Source organism: Pezoporus flaviventris, unplaced genomic scaffold (assembly GCF_033815535.1).
Source record: "Pezoporus flaviventris isolate CSIRO_AGI_PZ_B2104156 unplaced genomic scaffold, CSIRO_AGI_Pfla_v1 ptg000031l, whole genome shotgun sequence".
In the NCBI taxonomy this organism is placed as follows: domain Eukaryota; kingdom Metazoa; phylum Chordata; class Aves; order Psittaciformes; family Psittacidae; genus Pezoporus; species Pezoporus flaviventris.
This window is the reverse complement of record NW_026892579.1, coordinates 22,915,909-22,933,182: the sequence shown is the minus strand read 5'-3', so window position 1 is coordinate 22,933,182 and position 17,274 is coordinate 22,915,909. Positions and strand designations below refer to the sequence as shown.

The 17,274-nt window shown below is 41.8% G+C and overlaps 1 protein-coding gene and 1 long non-coding RNA gene across 7 annotated transcripts in view; one reads left to right on the top strand and one right to left on the bottom strand.

The window, feature by feature from the left end:
- Positions 1-17,274, bottom strand: part of FILIP1 (filamin A interacting protein 1) — a 132,326-nt gene that overhangs the window by 23,075 nt on the left and 91,977 nt on the right. Inside the window, exon 1 of one of the 6 annotated variants that reach the window (XM_061460457.1) lies at positions 2,257-2,487. The exons of 4 other annotated variants lie outside the window; for them this stretch is intronic. The gene's annotated coding sequence lies outside the window, so the exon portion shown is untranslated. Of the gene's footprint in view, positions 1-1,935; positions 1,956-2,256; positions 2,488-17,274 lie in introns of those variants that run through there. One more of the 6 variants, XM_061460459.1, reaches the window with a different exon arrangement.
- Positions 2,727-14,165, top strand: LOC133272858 (uncharacterized). The gene is made up of 4 exons (XR_009744588.1): positions 2,727-2,840; positions 10,446-10,574; positions 11,151-11,431; positions 14,015-14,165. It is a non-coding gene; the product is annotated as an uncharacterized LOC133272858 (long non-coding RNA).

Genomic DNA, 17,274 nt, shown 5'->3' with positions numbered 1-17,274 from the left:
TTGCATATGTGTGAACATTTTGGCATCAGCTGTATTGGCTTGGTTTACCTCCCTGCTTTGCAAACAGCCTAAGCCATGCATGCTTCCCAAGGTGTCTCATGCTGATTAAAGCAGCACTCAAAGGAGGAGCTAATATGGAGGGCAGTCTGGAGGGAGGTGGAAAGCTATTCCCCCTGCCATCAGGACAGGGGCAGCGGGAGGAACAGTAGATAAAAGGGAGAGGATGGGAAAAAGGAAAACAGGAAGGGTGTTTGGAGGACCTTTTCACTGAGTTCATACACAGCCTGGAGGTCCACAGGGTTCCTCATTTCTGCTCTCACACAGAGTCACCACAGATCTACTGTAGCTCCTGTAGTACCTTATTTTGTCATTTAAACTCTGAAATGTGCGTTGTAATGAGATGTAATGACTTCTACTCTAGTCTGTGGATGGCCAGTAAATGGGTATTAAGAGAAGTGCCTTAAGGAGGACTTGGTTACTCTAAAGATGAGCTGGCTGATAAAGGCTGCTTCCTCCCAAGGCCCTAACAGCATTTCTGCCATTCACACAGCAATCCCAAGGAAGCACCGGAAAAGCAAATGCCTACACAAGCTCATCTTTCCACTTCAGCCCTAGAGAGTTTGCTACTGCAAATGTAGTCAAGAGACTGGGTAACTTCCTAGTGGTAGCTAGAAAGCTGCTGCCCATTAAGTGATGTGAGAGGCTGTTTGCTAGACCCCTGGGACAATGAAAACCAGCAAGAGGTGGTTAACTTAATAAAGGAGTTCCCTCTTCATTTTTTTCCTGTTAATGTACAACAGCTGATTTTGAAGATTATTTCTACAGCCACCGGGAAATCTTCTGCATGCCAGGGCTACTTCTGAGTGCTTCTGTGTTTGGGGCCAGGCTGAGATACCCAGAGGCTGAATTTCACTGATTCTGAGCACTTAGTATTTCAGCTAAAATCAAAGAAAGACAAAAGGTGGTCAGGCTCTCTAGGAAGCAAAACCATCAGGGCTAACACTCAAGCTGGGCAATTCAAAATTAGGTAACACTTTCAAATCATCAGCTGTAGTCCTCCCCTCATATCCATCTCAACTGAGGGAGAAAAGATGTAAATTAGATCAGACCCCATAGCAAGAAAAAGAATAAAGCACATCTGTGTTACTTTCTCCTTTCTATCCATGAAAGGCAGGGAACAGAGACAAATATTTGACTGACCCTGCTACAGAACTTCCCGAGTTGCTGTTCAGTTTATCACAGGGTCAACTCTGAAAACAAATGAAAACTTGTAAAAACAATCAATTATTGGTTCTAGTAACTCTAAAGACAAATTTTTGTGGCTACCAGCTATATAAAGCTGAAGAGTACAAACCTGCGTATTCTTCACTGCTTGAATTAACTTTTGAGAAGTGCTTGTAGTGGATTATATTGAAAGCAAATTAATATTGTTGCTACTTCAAAAACTATGTGACAGTTCCCAAATTACACTTAAAGAAATGAAATGTTTCCTTTACTTAGGAGAACACATTGCTTGTCTTCTATGACCATTTTTCCTCGTCCTTTTGTTTCTTACTCTGATTTTGTAAAAACTAAAATCCAGTGTGCTGAAATAGTTCAGTTGTGTTGAAACTGTCTTACTTCAACTGAGCAGTGTCTAAAGGCCTTATTTTGTAATAAGAACACCTACTAGATTCGGTGTCCCTCCACCTTTCCAATACCTTATTCACATATGAAAAGCACCAAAGTCCTTTAAGAACAAAAGACCAAAACCAGTTCAGGCTACAAAATAGTATTGTAACTGGACAGTCATTTTTTTTCCCAGCCCCCGATTATGATATCCACGTTAATTTCGCAGGTCAGGGGAGGGGAAGGGGGATGAGCAGAATGCATGCAAACAGCATCTGTGAGGAAAGGAAGCAGTAGCACTCAGCCGAGCGATGGAATCTGCCAAACCTGTCTCCGAGCTGCGGCTATCCTTCCCTGACCCCTGGACGCGCTGTCCGGGCGCGGCAGTCCCGCAGCACAACCCCACCGGGAGCAGCTCCCAGGCTCCAGCCAAACACGCACTAACACCAGCTAGGAGCCTCCCGCCTCCTTAGCGCGGCGGGAGCAGGGCTGCCCCGGGCATCCCGTTCCCCCCCAGACCTCACTCCAGCCTTGTGTCCAGCACTCTGTTAACCGGTGCAGTGCGCATGTACGGGAGCAATTAGCACTGCTCAGATTAATAATAATAATAATAATAATAAAACCACAAAAAAAACGGAGTTATCTTACCTTATAATTAGACCTTTTTTAAAAAAAGCTACAAAAAAGAAAAAGCCCCAAACCCAATGGAAAGGGCCCGCTCCAGCTCACCCTCTGCCGTACGGAAGGCGCCTCACGCAGCTGCCGTGTCCCCCCGCCCCGCAAGGTGACTGCTGCGCCCCGCCGCGGGGTCGGTGCCGGTCCGGGGTGGCTGTGCCGGGGTCGGGGGGGGCCGTGCCGTCGGCGCGGCATTGTGAGCTCCCTCCCGGGGCAGAGGGAAGGGGTGGAGCCGCCGCTGAGGCTCGGCGGGGCAGAGGGGTGGAAGGGGTTGAAGTGGCTCTGTTGCTCGGTTCTGACAGTGCCTCGTTTTAGTGTCGCTTCCCAGGAGTTGATTATTGACAGACCCCTCCGGGTTTACAGTGTGTAGGTTAACGATTAAGGAATAAGAATATGATCGCCGAGAACGCATGTGAATTGCTGTCGCGTAGCCGAGCTAGGATGCGCAAAAGCGATGCTCTCCAGCCCGAGTTGCCAGTTCGTTCCTCTGACTCAAGAGAAGTTCACAATGCTTTTCTGTTGTCTTCCTGGTGTTTGAAGTGACAGTACCACTGTCGGTAAGCACTGGCTGATCTTAAGATCAGTTGGTAACCGCATGACTACATGAAGAAAATCCCCCGTGGATTTAATATACATGCATATTTGGTTTTGAAAATTAATGCATAGTAGCAAGGCTAACTGAAGGTCTGTGTGAGGTCTGAAAAGCACCACTCTGCTAGCTCCCTTTTTAAAGAAGTTGTAAGTCAGCCCTTTTGTTCCCAAACCAACATAAAAGAATTTAGGAACTCCTGCTATTTGCCTAATGATTCCCTAGATTGCTCACAGTGCTTTTCCAAGTCTTTGCAAGGCAAATGAGAACCCACTCTACCTTTTCCCTTCCGTTTTTCTTTCTCCTTCTCCTTCATCTATTCTTTCCCCTTCCCTTTCTCCCCACTCTTTGCCTTCCCATTCGTCTTCCTCTTTTCTTAAGAAGCTTTCGATACCCAAAACCACTGAAAGCATATCATGTCAAATATTATGCATAAAAATGGACCAGTGTGTGTTTATATCTTGAGAAGGCACCTAATTTTGTGTTATTTTCCCTTACGACCCTCATCTCATTCACCATACAGCCTGGACAGTGCTCATTTGAAAAGCAGGAGCTTGGTGATTGATTTTATGCTCTGTATTCAAGGCCCTGTTTACCACATGCTCTTAAGACTCTGCTGAGAACAGAATTATTCATTTCTGGGTAGAAGATAGAAACACAAAGGGACTAGGGATTGGCTGGGACACCTGCTCTGGGGTGTACAGGATGTGGTTTTCAGAGCTCTGCAGGGTGGGTGTTGCAGGTGCTCAGGTCACAGCCCCCTTTGCCTCCAGCCCAGTAGTGCATGCTTCAGACTCCTTCATGTCAGAGCCCAGATCTCCAACAAGCTTCCCAAAACAAGAATCTGACTTAGAGTAAAAACCATTCACAACCCACATAAATATGCTTCACATGACTTAACTAGTGCCATGTAGGAAATCCGCCACACAAACTCAATGGGTAGAGTCACATTTTCCAGGGAAACGTATACTAGCCTTAATCATTCTCTCCCTTTTTATATTCCCCTACCTCATTTACTAAATACTTTCCAAAACAGGAAGTTGGGGTCCTACAGAGAAATTGTTGCTTCCTGTGAGCAAAACTGATGCATCTCAATATGTTTCTGGTTTTCCAGTGTCACAGGTTTCTGTACAAAACTTGTGCCTGATTGTGCAATTACAAATGATCACATGCATTGAGCAGACAAATGTTCTGCTTACTCCACTTCTTTACTTACTGTGTCCTTTGCAATCCTAGGAACTGTTCTGGTAGAACAGAACATATTCTTTAAAAAAGAGGAAATTGCACACACAGTGGCAAACACTAGAACAAATATCCACTATCAAAATTTAATGGTGTGGCACAGGCACTTAGTGAGATTGCAAGAAGAGTTCAGATCCTTCAGATTGCCTGCATAAAAGTCTGCACTCTGAGTCAACAAAATAATTGATAGCAACAGCAGGTTGTTAGCCTTAAGGCAGTTTGATACTAAAAAGGCATACAGCACTTTGCAGGCAAAGCTGGAAACTCTCTGCTGACAGGTTTGAGACAAGCAGCTGGGAGCAAGGCTCTGCCTCACTGACAGCGCTGTCTCTGGTAAAACACCCCATCCCATGGGCATCTGGTTACACACCCCATCCCGCTTGTTGCACAACTCATCCAGTCCCACTGCACCCACTGTTTGGTCCCAGGCTCCTTCTCATCTCTGTACTCTATTTCTAACCCCCACCTTTCTCAAGTCCACAACCCTCCTAGATGTCTCCTCATATCTGCTGTGGCTCTTTTTTTGTCTGTGATGCCATGCTTGGGCCAGGCTGGAGCTGCAAGCCACACATGGTCTCATCTCAGCAGAAATTTCAGGGATGTCAGGAGGATCCTAATTCTTCTATTAGGAAAGGAACTGTGAGTTTATAGCAGTCAGCTTTGTAAAGATATGACATGAGGAATGGAGGGGACAATGGGTTTCCAGGCCAGAAATGATCACTGTCTCATGAAGTCCAAACACTCAGCATGATCAGCAGGCCAAGGGAGGTGATTTTCCCCCTTTATTCCACTCTTATGAGATCCCATCACAGTACTGTATCCAGCTCTGGGGCCCCCAATGAAAGAAGGATGTGGACCTGTTTGAGTGATTCCAGAGGGGGGCCATGAAGGTGATCAGAGGACTGGAGAGCCTCTCCTTGTGAAAACAGGCTGAGAGAGTTGAGCTTCTTCAGCTTGGAGAAGAGAAGACCCGGAGAGACCTTATAGCAGCCTTGCAGTACCTAAAAGGGGCCTACAGGAAATCTGGAGAGGGACTTTTTGCAAGGGCATGTAGTGACAGGGCAAGAGGGAATGGCTTCAAACTGAAAGAGGGGAGATTTAGGAAAAGAATCTTCACTATGAAGGTTGTGAGACACTGGCACAGGTTGCCCAGAGAAGCTGCCCCATCCCTGGCAGTGTTCAAGGCCAGGCTGGACCGGGCTTTGAGCAACCTGGTCTAGTGGAAGGTGTCCCTGCCTGTGGAAGGTGTCCCTGCCCATGGCATGTGGGTTGGAACGGGATGATCTTTAAAAGGTCCCTTCCAACCCAAACTGTTGTGTGATTCTATGGTAAAGGTACTCCATGTATCATTATTTCTCAAAAGTGCCTTCACTTTTAAGTCACATCAAAAGCTGGGAAGATCTAACTTGCTCCCCAGAATTTCATGAATCTTTCTGTTTATGCTTTCATTGTGATGAAGTATTCCAAGAAACACATTCCTGAGTAAAGCAGCACTTGCAACTTTGTAAGACCAGATAAGAAAAACACCAAGAAATAAAAGCAGGGGAGAGAATAGATAGGAATACCAAATTCCAGATCATCTCTGAAAGTCAGAGATTGTGCTGTGTATCTGTCACAGTTGTCAGCTACAGAGGAGAGTAACTGGGAAGCAAAGGATGGAATTGGTTTAACTACTTAATGATGTGCTAATACACTACACATTTATTCAATAAGTTGCTCTCTTTAATAAATCACTAACCTCTGCACAGCAGTGGATTCTTCTTGTTGATCTTAGGGACTTCTAACAGATGATTGCCTGATTATAAAATTCTCTGTAAAGAAGGCTTTGTAACCTTCCCAGCAGGCTGCCCCACTCTCTGCTGGCTCTTCAGTGAAGAAGCACATGTAACATTTAGAGTGAAGGCAGCACTTGCAGCTGTTTCCAACTTCTCTAAGATGTTATGAAAAGCCCAGATATTTCTGTTTGTGCAGCACAAAACTTTTCCCAATTTTGTGTTTACTTACATATATGAAAAAGTATGCTGTGCTGTTTGCCAGACTTGGTTTTCTTGTTCAAAACACCTCTAAAGCACTGCAAATTTTCCATCATTATTTTGGTGGGTTTCTTCCTTCCTAAGTCAAACTCATTTGGTAAGTCAGACCTGTCCTCTATTTTCTGCTTAGCCAGCTGCATACTCTGAGCATAACAGATATTAATGCATTCAGTAGCATCTTGAACATGAAAACTTTGAATACTGGGAGAGGTGAAAGGCTGATTTTAACTTGCTGCTGGAGATCTAGTGACCAAGGTGATCCATCAGGCCTTTTGGAGACAAATAAGTAATGGGGATAAATACAGTAAATTCTTGAAACATGATTTTGTAGGAAAGGCCTGAGAAAAAGACTTCAAGTTGGACTCTGTGCTGTTATATCTCAGGCAATACATTTTATATGGCATACGTCATGCACACTAAAAAACTTCATTTGGTGAGCTGCACTGACAACTGGCTTTGTTCACCTTTGGTCTTATTTAAAACAGGTTGTTCATGCAGCTGTTAAAGAAATGGTGCAAGCACACACACACATTTGCACACAGGCTTTGTTATTGCTCCTCAGATCTTTCTAAATAAGTCATGCTCCCTAGATTTTAAATGCTTTTTCTCTTTGCAGCATGAAAATCGCCCTGTTAGGATCTGCTGTCTTTTGTGGAAACATGATTCAGAAGTTTAACAAAAGCATTTCTGGCTTTGTTTTCCTTTCCACTTTTTTTCCCCCCTTCTGTTTGGGTTTTTGTTTTTTTTTTTCCTTAACATTTGTGTGTATCCTTCCGATATCTGGGAAAGCTCAGTATCTCCAGTACTGGTGGGACTCCCTGAAGGAAAAGTGATTACAGCTGAAGTAGAACCTGTCTATGTCAAGGATACTCTTTTAAAGTATGATTAGATCATTGCTTTGTGAACAAGCACCAACAGTGTAATAGAAACAGCCTGTGGCCCTTTGACCAAAGCATCTCTGGAGCCCTAGGAAGAGGTGTCCAGGACCTCAGAGGAGCAAGTGCACACGGCAGAACGGTTCCTTGCTGCCCCCTGTGGACCTGCCAGTTTTAGCATTGCTTGCTTCACGTATCTATGCTTTATTAGAGCATCCGCTAATACTATCTTCACCTATCTGGTCTCCACGCTTGCTTTTCTAAATTGCTCACGTTCGATTTGCTAGATGTTCATGTAGAAAAATGATGTGGAAGAGTGAACTTGAGGCTTTGAGAGCAGAGAGAGCAGTGTTTTTTCTCAGCTTACCAGGAGATACTTGGGTCTTTTAGCTGTGTCTTGGCCTCTCTTGCTCATGATGGGTCTGGGACATGAATTAAGCCTGACTGACTTTCACCCATATGTTGCTTGTCTGTTGGCAGCTGGCTCTCTGTTGTTGCACTTCCTGCGGCCTCCCCCACACCTGACTTCTCTGAGTGTGGATTTATAGAACAGAAATACTCCATCTAGAGATAAAAGTCACATTTTTAGGTGTGTCAATAAGTAACTCATAAAGAACACTGCTAAATATTCCCTAACTGGAAACTGAAAATTAAGGCAGAATTACTTTCTTTCCTAAAGTGTATCATCTGTTGGTGCAAACAAGTTCTGGGAAGTCCCAGAGCCTGTGCTATATTGCATCAAGCAACATCATCAGTATGATGGCTTCTGCTTCATTTTTGCTGTATTTTTATATATGTCTTTGCTTGCAGCTCAGGCTATCTTCCATCTTCATCTGCCATCTTCCTTCTCTCTGCCATCCAACTGGAAGGCTCTACAGCTCTCTGCTTTTGCCAACAGCTAGTTCCCTCACCACTCCCTCTGTTCTTATTAATCTCATAATTTAGATACTTCCCATATTCTTTTTCTCACGTCTGCCATCCCCTGACTTAAACATGCCTCTTTGCTATTCTTTGTCCTTTACCTTCCAGTTCTATGAGTTCAGTTCTTGCCCTACTGCTTTAACTCCTCATGAGCTTTTCTGGACTTCCTTTCCTTTTGTGCTTCTTACTGACTCCTCCTTAAAGCAAGGTGATCCAGTGACTGACTGGGATCAATAGGCACCTGAGTCCTACACCTAAAACTAAACATCCACCTCACTGCTTCCCATTTGCTACGCCAGTGAAAAAAATGTATTTGGTGGAGTGAATAAAGCAAGTGGGCAGGAAAAAAAACAAGAGAAAACAGGCTCTGTAGAATTGCTGCTTTGTCTTAGCACCAAGCAACACAAGTGATGGTGTCTGGAGTCACCATGACAGGGATTCAAACATGGGAGAGTGTTAAAAAAATAAGAGTGAAGTGTTTTAAAATCTGGATTTAGGAAGCAGCATCATTCATATAATTGCATACATGGGGTTAGTCAAGCATGGAAAAGCTCACACAGCTTACAACAGCAGTGCAGCTTGAGAAAAAGAGTCTGCTCAAGTGGAGTCAATATTAGAACTCCATTTTCCTCAATGCAGGGTCTCAGATTTTCTTAGAAATAAAGACTATGTGTGCACTGGCTTATATCATACTTGGCCACCTCAGTCACAGCTTGACACAAGGATAAAACAATCCACACCTATAGAAGCACAGAAAAGTAAATAATCTCATGAAGATTCCTTCTTGATTTTTAGGTATGACTTCCTATGAACACCATATTCAGTAACTTGGTAAATAATGAATCCCTAGTAAAATTATCAAATGCTGTAAAAGAGCAGTTAGCAGCTGATTTTCTGAACTAAAAAGATACTGATAGATTTTAACATCAGCACTGAGTAATCTTGGCAGTCGCACCACAGTCTAATACACTATGTCCCAACTGTCAGTCTGAAAGTCTATGAAGGTATTTCTGTTAATTTTCATGCCAGAAGCCTCAGCTCTTGCCCTGAACACAAAGGAAAACACACCTACCCACCATAGCCATATCACAACTTCACCTTTTCTAGTTCTTTAGTTTTCCAGAGATGCAACATAAATGGACACCTCTTCTCCCCTAACAAACAAACAACAAAACCCACCACAACTGTGAATTCTTATCTTTGCTGCTTGCATTAGAAGATTTGTGTCTATTGAGAGGCAATTATAGAAGAGACTGTCCCCACTGTACACCCCACAGCACTCACCCGGGAGATAGACTCTCCCAGGATTTGAGCCTGGTGTTTTAACCTCCTACTTGTTGCTTATAACAGGATACAAAAAAATAAAGACTCACATAGATCTGTGGAATTCAATTAATGAAGAATTGTAAAAGAGAAAGATAGAAAAACTAACATACATATAAATCTGATTTTTGGGAAGAACTGTATCTTGCAGATCTTGTATTTTGCATGTTGCACATCCTTGGAAGTCCTATCATCTTGCCTGAGACGAACATCACTCTCCATCTGAGGTTATTTGGGCCTCATGAAATACATGTCTTTACACATGTAACGGTGAGGGGCTTCATCTGAGGACCATGGAGACACAGGCTGACCACAGGCATCATACAAGAAAGGGAGCCGTAGATGCTTCCATCCAAAGGGAGACTTGCAAGGGGACTGCATCTTGCACCAGCGCCTGCAATGTGCATTACTTGCCCAGGAAGTTGCATACGTGGTTTTATTTCTCTCCTCAGCCTGAAGCCATTTCAGCTTGTACTACCCTTTTCCAAGGTAATATCATAATCACCAGCCTGTTGCATATTTGAACAGCTGAAGAAAAGGACAGGGAAAATATATGTACCCAGATGGAGAGCAAGCGAGGAGAAACTAGGCCAGTTTCATACACTAAGTGTGAATTAGAATGTGCCCTTCTTGTCTCTGCTTGCCTTAAAATTTCTTTCTGTCCTGTCTGTGTTGCCCTCTGAATAACTGCAGGGTTTATGCATCCTGGCATATAGAAGTTATACGAAAATAGAATCAAACAGGAAATAAATATTGCTGATAAATTATTTTTCTGGAGACCAAACTCTTATGCAGGAGCTTAAGAAATTGCTGTATGTAATACATTTATATATGCCTAGATACACTTCTACAGATACAATGCACACACTGTTCTAACATTTTCAGAATTTTATCCCTGATTCTCATTAATCCTATTAATCAAGAAGAGCTCTACTGACTTCAAAGGAATTGCAACAATGCCAGCTTTGTGCTTATAAAATCCAGCATCAGGTTGGCATTTTTACAGATCAGTTATTTCTTAAGACCTGAAGAAGCTGGATGTAGAGAGTTCAGTGTGTTAATGATGGACACAAAGCAATTGTGCTTGCCACCAAAAGCAAGTTGGACCAACAGCAGCACTTGGTCTGTCAGATAATGACAAGAGCCAGTCAGACTGGGACACACTCTTCTCTGTTGTAGGACTAGCAGGGCCCACAGCGTGAATTCTGCAACAACTGCAGGCAGCAGTGCCCTATCCTCCACACCACCCACCTGCCTTTCACCAGTATGGACACTGTTTTGCCTCTACTGTTTTTGGAAACCAGGTTTGTATCCCACCCAGCAACTTGCAAAATGAAAAAATGTTGAAAGCTATGCATCATTTTAAAACAAGTCATGCAGGAACAGCCTGATATTTAAATGATAAAAGATGGATAATACATCTACCCCTTTTCAGTTCCTCTGAAAATAAACATTTTACATGGAATTGTACAGGAACTTTCATCCTGTAATATATGCACTTGTCACTGAGAGATACTTTTATCACCTATGACATAATTCCTATCATCAGAAAAGCATTGCTGTCGCTCTACGATAATTTAGCCTCATTTTCTGCTCATTTCTTTATCTTTTCTCATTAGGGCATTACATATTCAGCTATGTTACTATTAATCATTCTCTAACATAAGGAGCTAGATATCAGAGCTGTGTGACTAACTGATTTTTCAGTTTCAGAGCTGAACCAAAAATTGAATAAGTAATTATCAAAGAAAAAGAAAGAAAAAGCAGCTTTATTTTTTTCTTTCTCATTTGAGTAAAAAATAAAAACTTTTATGTGAATTTCAATGAAACATTTGTTGACTTGAATAGGTAATTTAATTTCCATCTTCATCATTTTTAGAAAAGCAACAAATAGAGAGGACCATCTCTTGGGACCATTCACCAAATGAACAGGTAAAAAATTCTTGCTTTTTTGGAAGATGGAGAGACCTGGACCAGTTATTCCTATGTCTGGGGGAATTCGAATACCCAGGCACTGACCTACAAGAACATTTTCACCCCTTAGGTGAAAATAACTCAGAAAGTATGTAAATGACGTGCAAAAGTGGAACAATTTTACCTGAGAAGAGTAGGAACAGAAACCCCAAGAGATCCAATGACATGACCAAGAAGGCCTCTTCAGAAAGGTGGGTTTGGATCCCAACAGATTGATGGGAGGATTGAAAGTCTCCCATGGACCACATGAACACCTCAATCACAGGGTTATTTGATAAGGCTTTTTGATTAGCTGGTCTTATGAATTAAGTCATCAGATTTTCTTTGATGACATTTATAATAATTAGTCAAAACTAACTATGGCAACACAATATTATAATCACAGGCATATACAAATATGTGCTGAATTATGTATTTTGTGTTCTGCATTTCTTCCCCCTCACATTTGCACAAGCTTTGGCAAATTTCACAAGAACATTTAGTTTGGATTTCTGTGCCCCCTAGGTTTTTTCTTCTGCCTTAAGATTTTTCCCCATATAACCCTTAAAAAGAAGTGGAAACTGAAACAATGCAAATATAAAACTCTGCTGGTAGAGATACTGCAGGAATGAGAAGAGATGCACAACTTAGCACACTTTTGGGGAAGAAGATGAAAAAGCATTACATCTGTTTAGGGTTAGAAAAGCTTCTGTGTAGGGCTAATGAGTCAGAATAGCCTCCCTAGACGGGTGAAATCTTGACGTTCTTCAGACAATTTAGTGGAAGTTATCTGACCATATAGAACAGGTCTTGAATACTTGTAAGGCATTAATCAAAATAGTAAATCATATTCTTCACTAATCATTCTTTTCATCTCCATACAGGTAAACTTCCATGTAAACATAAAGCAAATATCCAAGATATTCAAGCTTGAGTGCTTATTAGCACAGATTTATACATGTAAATAAGTGGCATCTCTCTAAATTTTTAAGAAATTCACTGAAACCTGGCACTTCAACTGAAACCTGTTTCTAATCTTTCTGAATGAGGAAGCAATTTTCCCTACATGACCCTGATTCAGTTCTTGTTTTCTTTGCCTAAAAAATGACAACTTAAAAAGATGGCCTCAGTAGAGCTGTGAACTGATATTTATTTCAGTAGTATAATAACTCTGAAACATGCCAAAGGGCTCTTAAACGTTAAAATTGTTACCTATTGCACCCTGGACAGAGTTTGGGTTCGTGAGTAGATTTTGAATGAAGTCATTTTTTCCCCCCGCCTGACCCTGGAAGCATTTGAATTGATGATTTTAGCAAGCAGACTTGCTGGGAATAATGAATTACATATAGTTTTGTATAATAATTCTCTCTCAAGGGCTGTGAAGCTGATGCCTACTTAGAAAGAGTTTTGGAAGAATAGCTGAAACAACACATGATGCCATTTTATGTAATCCCAGAAGTGACTGAAAGACTGGACAGTTTTGAGGACTATCCAAGTGTCAAGAGATGGATTTGGATTAGTCCCAGCTCGTGGCAAGCTTCACATTCTGTAAAACTTGCAGTACTTTTCATATTGCTTCTCCACAGTCAGATGTGGCTGTTTGTCCTCTCATTTTTAAATTACCTTTGGAGCCATTTTGTTGCATCTAGGGACCAGATTCATTAGTTAAAACATAAACTCTGAGCCATCGCTGCCTTCCAGTCAGCTAAAGCTGTTAAACAGCACCTGCAAAATGGATGACCTTCAGATTTACTTAACTGTGCAGAAATTGTATTTGTCATTCCCAGGTTTTTTCATTTATTTCTTTTAATAGACTACCACAGAGTTTGTGATCTGTGATCCTGTGAATGTCTTATGTTGACAGAAAATAGCCAGTGTTTCCAAACCATACAGAGAGCGTGTCAGCCTACAAGAAAAGAATAAAACCTGTACTGTTGTCTTCTACATTATAAGATTAAAAGTTTAGAGATGCACTTACTGAAATGTAGACAGTGACTCAGTGCTCTACTTTAGCCAGTAATGTGCAGTAAGAGGAGTAACTACTGTAGGCAGTAGTGAATTCCCACAGTCCCATTGGGCTGGATTTTCCTTTTTTGGGGTCACAGTTTGGAAACCAGGACAGAGAAACAGTCACCATATGAGAAAAAACCCAGAGTACAAATATGGCTAAGAACTCTTAAAAGAAAAAAAAAAAAAAAAAAGGCAAAAACTTTCTGTAAAGTAACTTAATTTCCAGACTTTAAAAGAATCACCAGCAGATTACACAGTTGCAGGCTAAAATCTGTGCTATATGTTTGCATCAGACACCTAACCCCAAGATCTCTGTATGGGGCTATTCTCACCACAGAATTTGCCTTAAACTGGTAAATCACAGAGATTTATTAGCCCTGAACACTTCATACTTTTGGCTTGATTGTTCTCTAAAGAAGTAATTGATAGATACTCTGCCCTTCTGTCTTCCTGCCAGCTTCTTTATTTTACAGTCTTCATAAAAAATCAAGAGAGATTGCAAACTGGAAAGGTAACATACACAAAATCTCCAAGCTATGTCTCACTCCAGCCTTCACACTTGCTTGGGTCCATGAAATAAAGGGAAACAAAGCAAGTACTTCCCAGTGAAAGGCTTGGTACTGCCATTTTGTGGGAAAAGGGAGAAGAGAAGCTTTGGAAATAAAAGCAGAAATGCAAAAAGGGGGGGGCGGGGAAGATTTTAAAAACTTGCTAACATCAACACTCCCATTTTTGTTTCAAGAAGGCTGTGTGCTTTATTGCTCACAGATCAGTTTCCTTTGCAGGTGATGTGGGCCCAGAATTACATCACCAGCAGAGCAGCCAAGAGCATCTTGGTGCCAGGATGACCAAAGCCGAGAGGAATGTATTATCACAGACCTCCGAGGGACTTGCCAGTGCATTCCTTGCTGGGGGTGCTGCGATGGGGGAGGCAGAGAGGAGACAATTTTACTCAAAGACTGAAAGGAAACTTTGTGGAGGAAAGATCTGGGGTCACAGTCCTGCTGTCTCCTCTAAGCAGATCTAATTATGGCCATGTACTTCAAAAAGAGGGTTTAACTAAAACCAGATTTAGCAGGGCACTGCTTAGGAAGTACAGACTGAATCCCCAGCCTTGCCTTTGAGGAAAATGTGAAATGTTTCAGTGCACTGGGAACGCTGTCACTGTGGTTGTAAAGAATAATTTGAAGCAAGGAAAGAGCCAATTTTAAATCCTCATCACTTCACTGAATAAAGTCTTACAATAAGATGTGACTAAACATAATATCAATGCTTTCAGAAAACACTTCCATTAGATACTAGGTGTATATTTACTGATACGTTTTGTGGTGAGGTAAACAAATCCCAGGGATTGTGCTGGAAATGATCAAATTACTTACGAAGCAGTTGCACAAATCTCCCTTAGGGAGCTCCATCAAAGCCTTTCTGCCACATCACACCCTCTCTTCAGCAAACCACGTCCCATGCATATGAAAGAAACTCCCTCCTCCCCCCATTTTTGAAGGCTTTCAGGCTATTTCTGCCCTCCGTCCTGCAGGACTGGCTCAGTGGTTCTCACCACAAGGCTGTTTCTGAACCATTAAAACCAATGGGAGCTTTCCAGTGCTTTTAATAGCAGCAAAATGTGCTGTCGACAAACAGGATTAGAAGAAGAGTACAATACAATTTTTTTCAGAGATTAACACCTCTAAAAATGTCAGGATTTTAAGTCTCATCTCCTAGGTCAATTAAGAGATGGAAGCAGTGCAGAGACTACACAGATCTCTCCCCTTTGCCACCAGAGGAAAAAGTCCAGCTAATCAAATAAGGAAGTTTGTGCTTGACTCTGAAGATCAGTTTCCAGTGCAACTCCAGTCAGACCCTCATTCTCCACCTGCCGAACCAGAGACTCCTTACCCCATCATCTGCCACCAACAGTCTCTGAAGGGGCCCAGGGGCCTCCAGCTCTTCTCCTTGTTCCGCAGCCTCTTCAGAAGGCTCCAGAAAGATGGCTGCTTTTGCATTTCCAGGGTAGGAGATGCCCAAGGAAAACTTAATGTTATAGGAACAGCAGCTGAGATGGGCAAGTGTGGAATATGGGAATGTTGGTCAAAAGATAAAAATAGAAAATGTCCCTAATTTTCAAAACATTCCCATTTTTAGATATTATTACAACATACCATATGGAATTTTGCACAGCCACCATGTCTGTAGAAGCACCTTCCACTAAAAGTACCAAATTTCTTTCATCTCCGTCTGGCAAACAGTTGTTGCTACTCTCTTGCTGTAACATGCCAACATTTTCCACAACCTTTCTGCAGCTTAGTTGCACTTGGTGTTGCAGAGCCAACATCAACAGCCAGTTTTCTCCATTTACCCCTCCTAGGTGCCTACATCTTGAACATCCTGTGTACAATTTTATCTTTTCTTTCATGCATAATTATTCCTGACAAATCATGTTTTCCTGTTAATTCCTTCCTGTGCAAGGCTGACCTAATACTTGCTCCTTCACAAGGACTGTTTGCCTTCATATCATGCTGTTGTGGATGGATTAGAGATAACGCATGAAACTGTATGTAAAAAAACAATATTCCAGAGTAAATACATTAAGAGAGTGCTAGAAATATGTTAGAACTGACGCATATTTCTGCTCTTAAAGAATTTCTTTTTTTATCTTGTTGAGACTTTCACAGAGCAGCAAGAGCAAATGTGGCCTGTAAAAGTTGGTGTGATCAGGAAAGACTGGTAAAATACTGTGAGGAAAGAAATTACATTGAGTCCAGGATAGAAATTATTCCTGCTCTCCTTATACCAGACTGCTATGAGATGGCTGTCCCATAGGACTGTTCTTCCTCAGGCTCACCCTGACTCATTAGCATTATAACTGCAAGTGCAGCAGAGGGGCTGACAGGCAAAGTTCACCTTGGTGTCCCTTTTTTTTTTCATGGAGACTACATGGCTGTTCAGCTCTTAACAAAATAAGCCCCAAGCCTCAAAGCACCACAGTAAAATAGATTATGTATAGTGGTACTTATAAAATAAGAATGCTTATGCAGGATCCTTGAGAAATGCCTTTGGGCAGGTCACTTTTCTGTCCCAATATGCAGATTAAGTGAATATTAGAGGGGCTTTTTGTATGTTTTAAGCTACTGTAACTTAATCTTTCCCGTACAAACTCCTTCTTTTTGACAAAAATCTATTGCTGATTACCACTGCGGGGCTTTCCTGAGAAGTCATCCCATCACCTTCTCTTTTGCCATGAATATAGCTCTCAAGCAATACTACTTCCACTTTTTAATACCTACAAAGATGTGGGTGCAGCCTCAGTTTCATGTGCACTTAGCAAACAAAGATGAGGCATTGAGATCATTTAAGACTATACACTAATGTGTGGTTTCCAAACCATCCTGACTTTGCTAATCTGTTTTGCCAGTGACCTGGAAGGAGGACCTTGAAGAGGGACAGACACGCATGAGTGGTTTTCTGTGTTTGCCTGCATGCCATGTTCTCCCTGCTTGGTCACTACTAAACTTGAAATGAATTTTCTTATTAGTGCCTTAGACAAACAGAGTGGATTAAATAGCAAACATCAGGTTTCTCATGTCACTCAACATAAATCCAAAGGGCTTCAGGCCTGCAATTCTTCCCCTGCAGCCACCAGTACAGAGGCATTGGCAACTAAAGCCAGGGGATTTAGTTGCTCTGAAAGATCTGCTTTCAATAGAAGTTCAAATTCAAATACTTCTTTTTTTATTGCTGTTTTTACAAAAATTATAGAATGAAGAAAACCTGAAGTTTAAAAGAAACGAGAGAGCAGGAAGAGTATCAGAAAATACCCACAGAGATGGGACTTGATATTTCAGTGGTAGTAATGTGAGACAAAAAGCTTTTCAATTAATTCATTGAAGGAAGTCTTTTCAAAACAGGTTATGATCTGAGGGTACATAGCAGCCTCCATGAATTGAGCTGGAATAATAGGACAGCAATAATTGTCAACTTAAAGTGAATATAAAATATAAAGACAAATGTAAATGGTATTTTAATACCACTTTTACTTTTGTAGCAT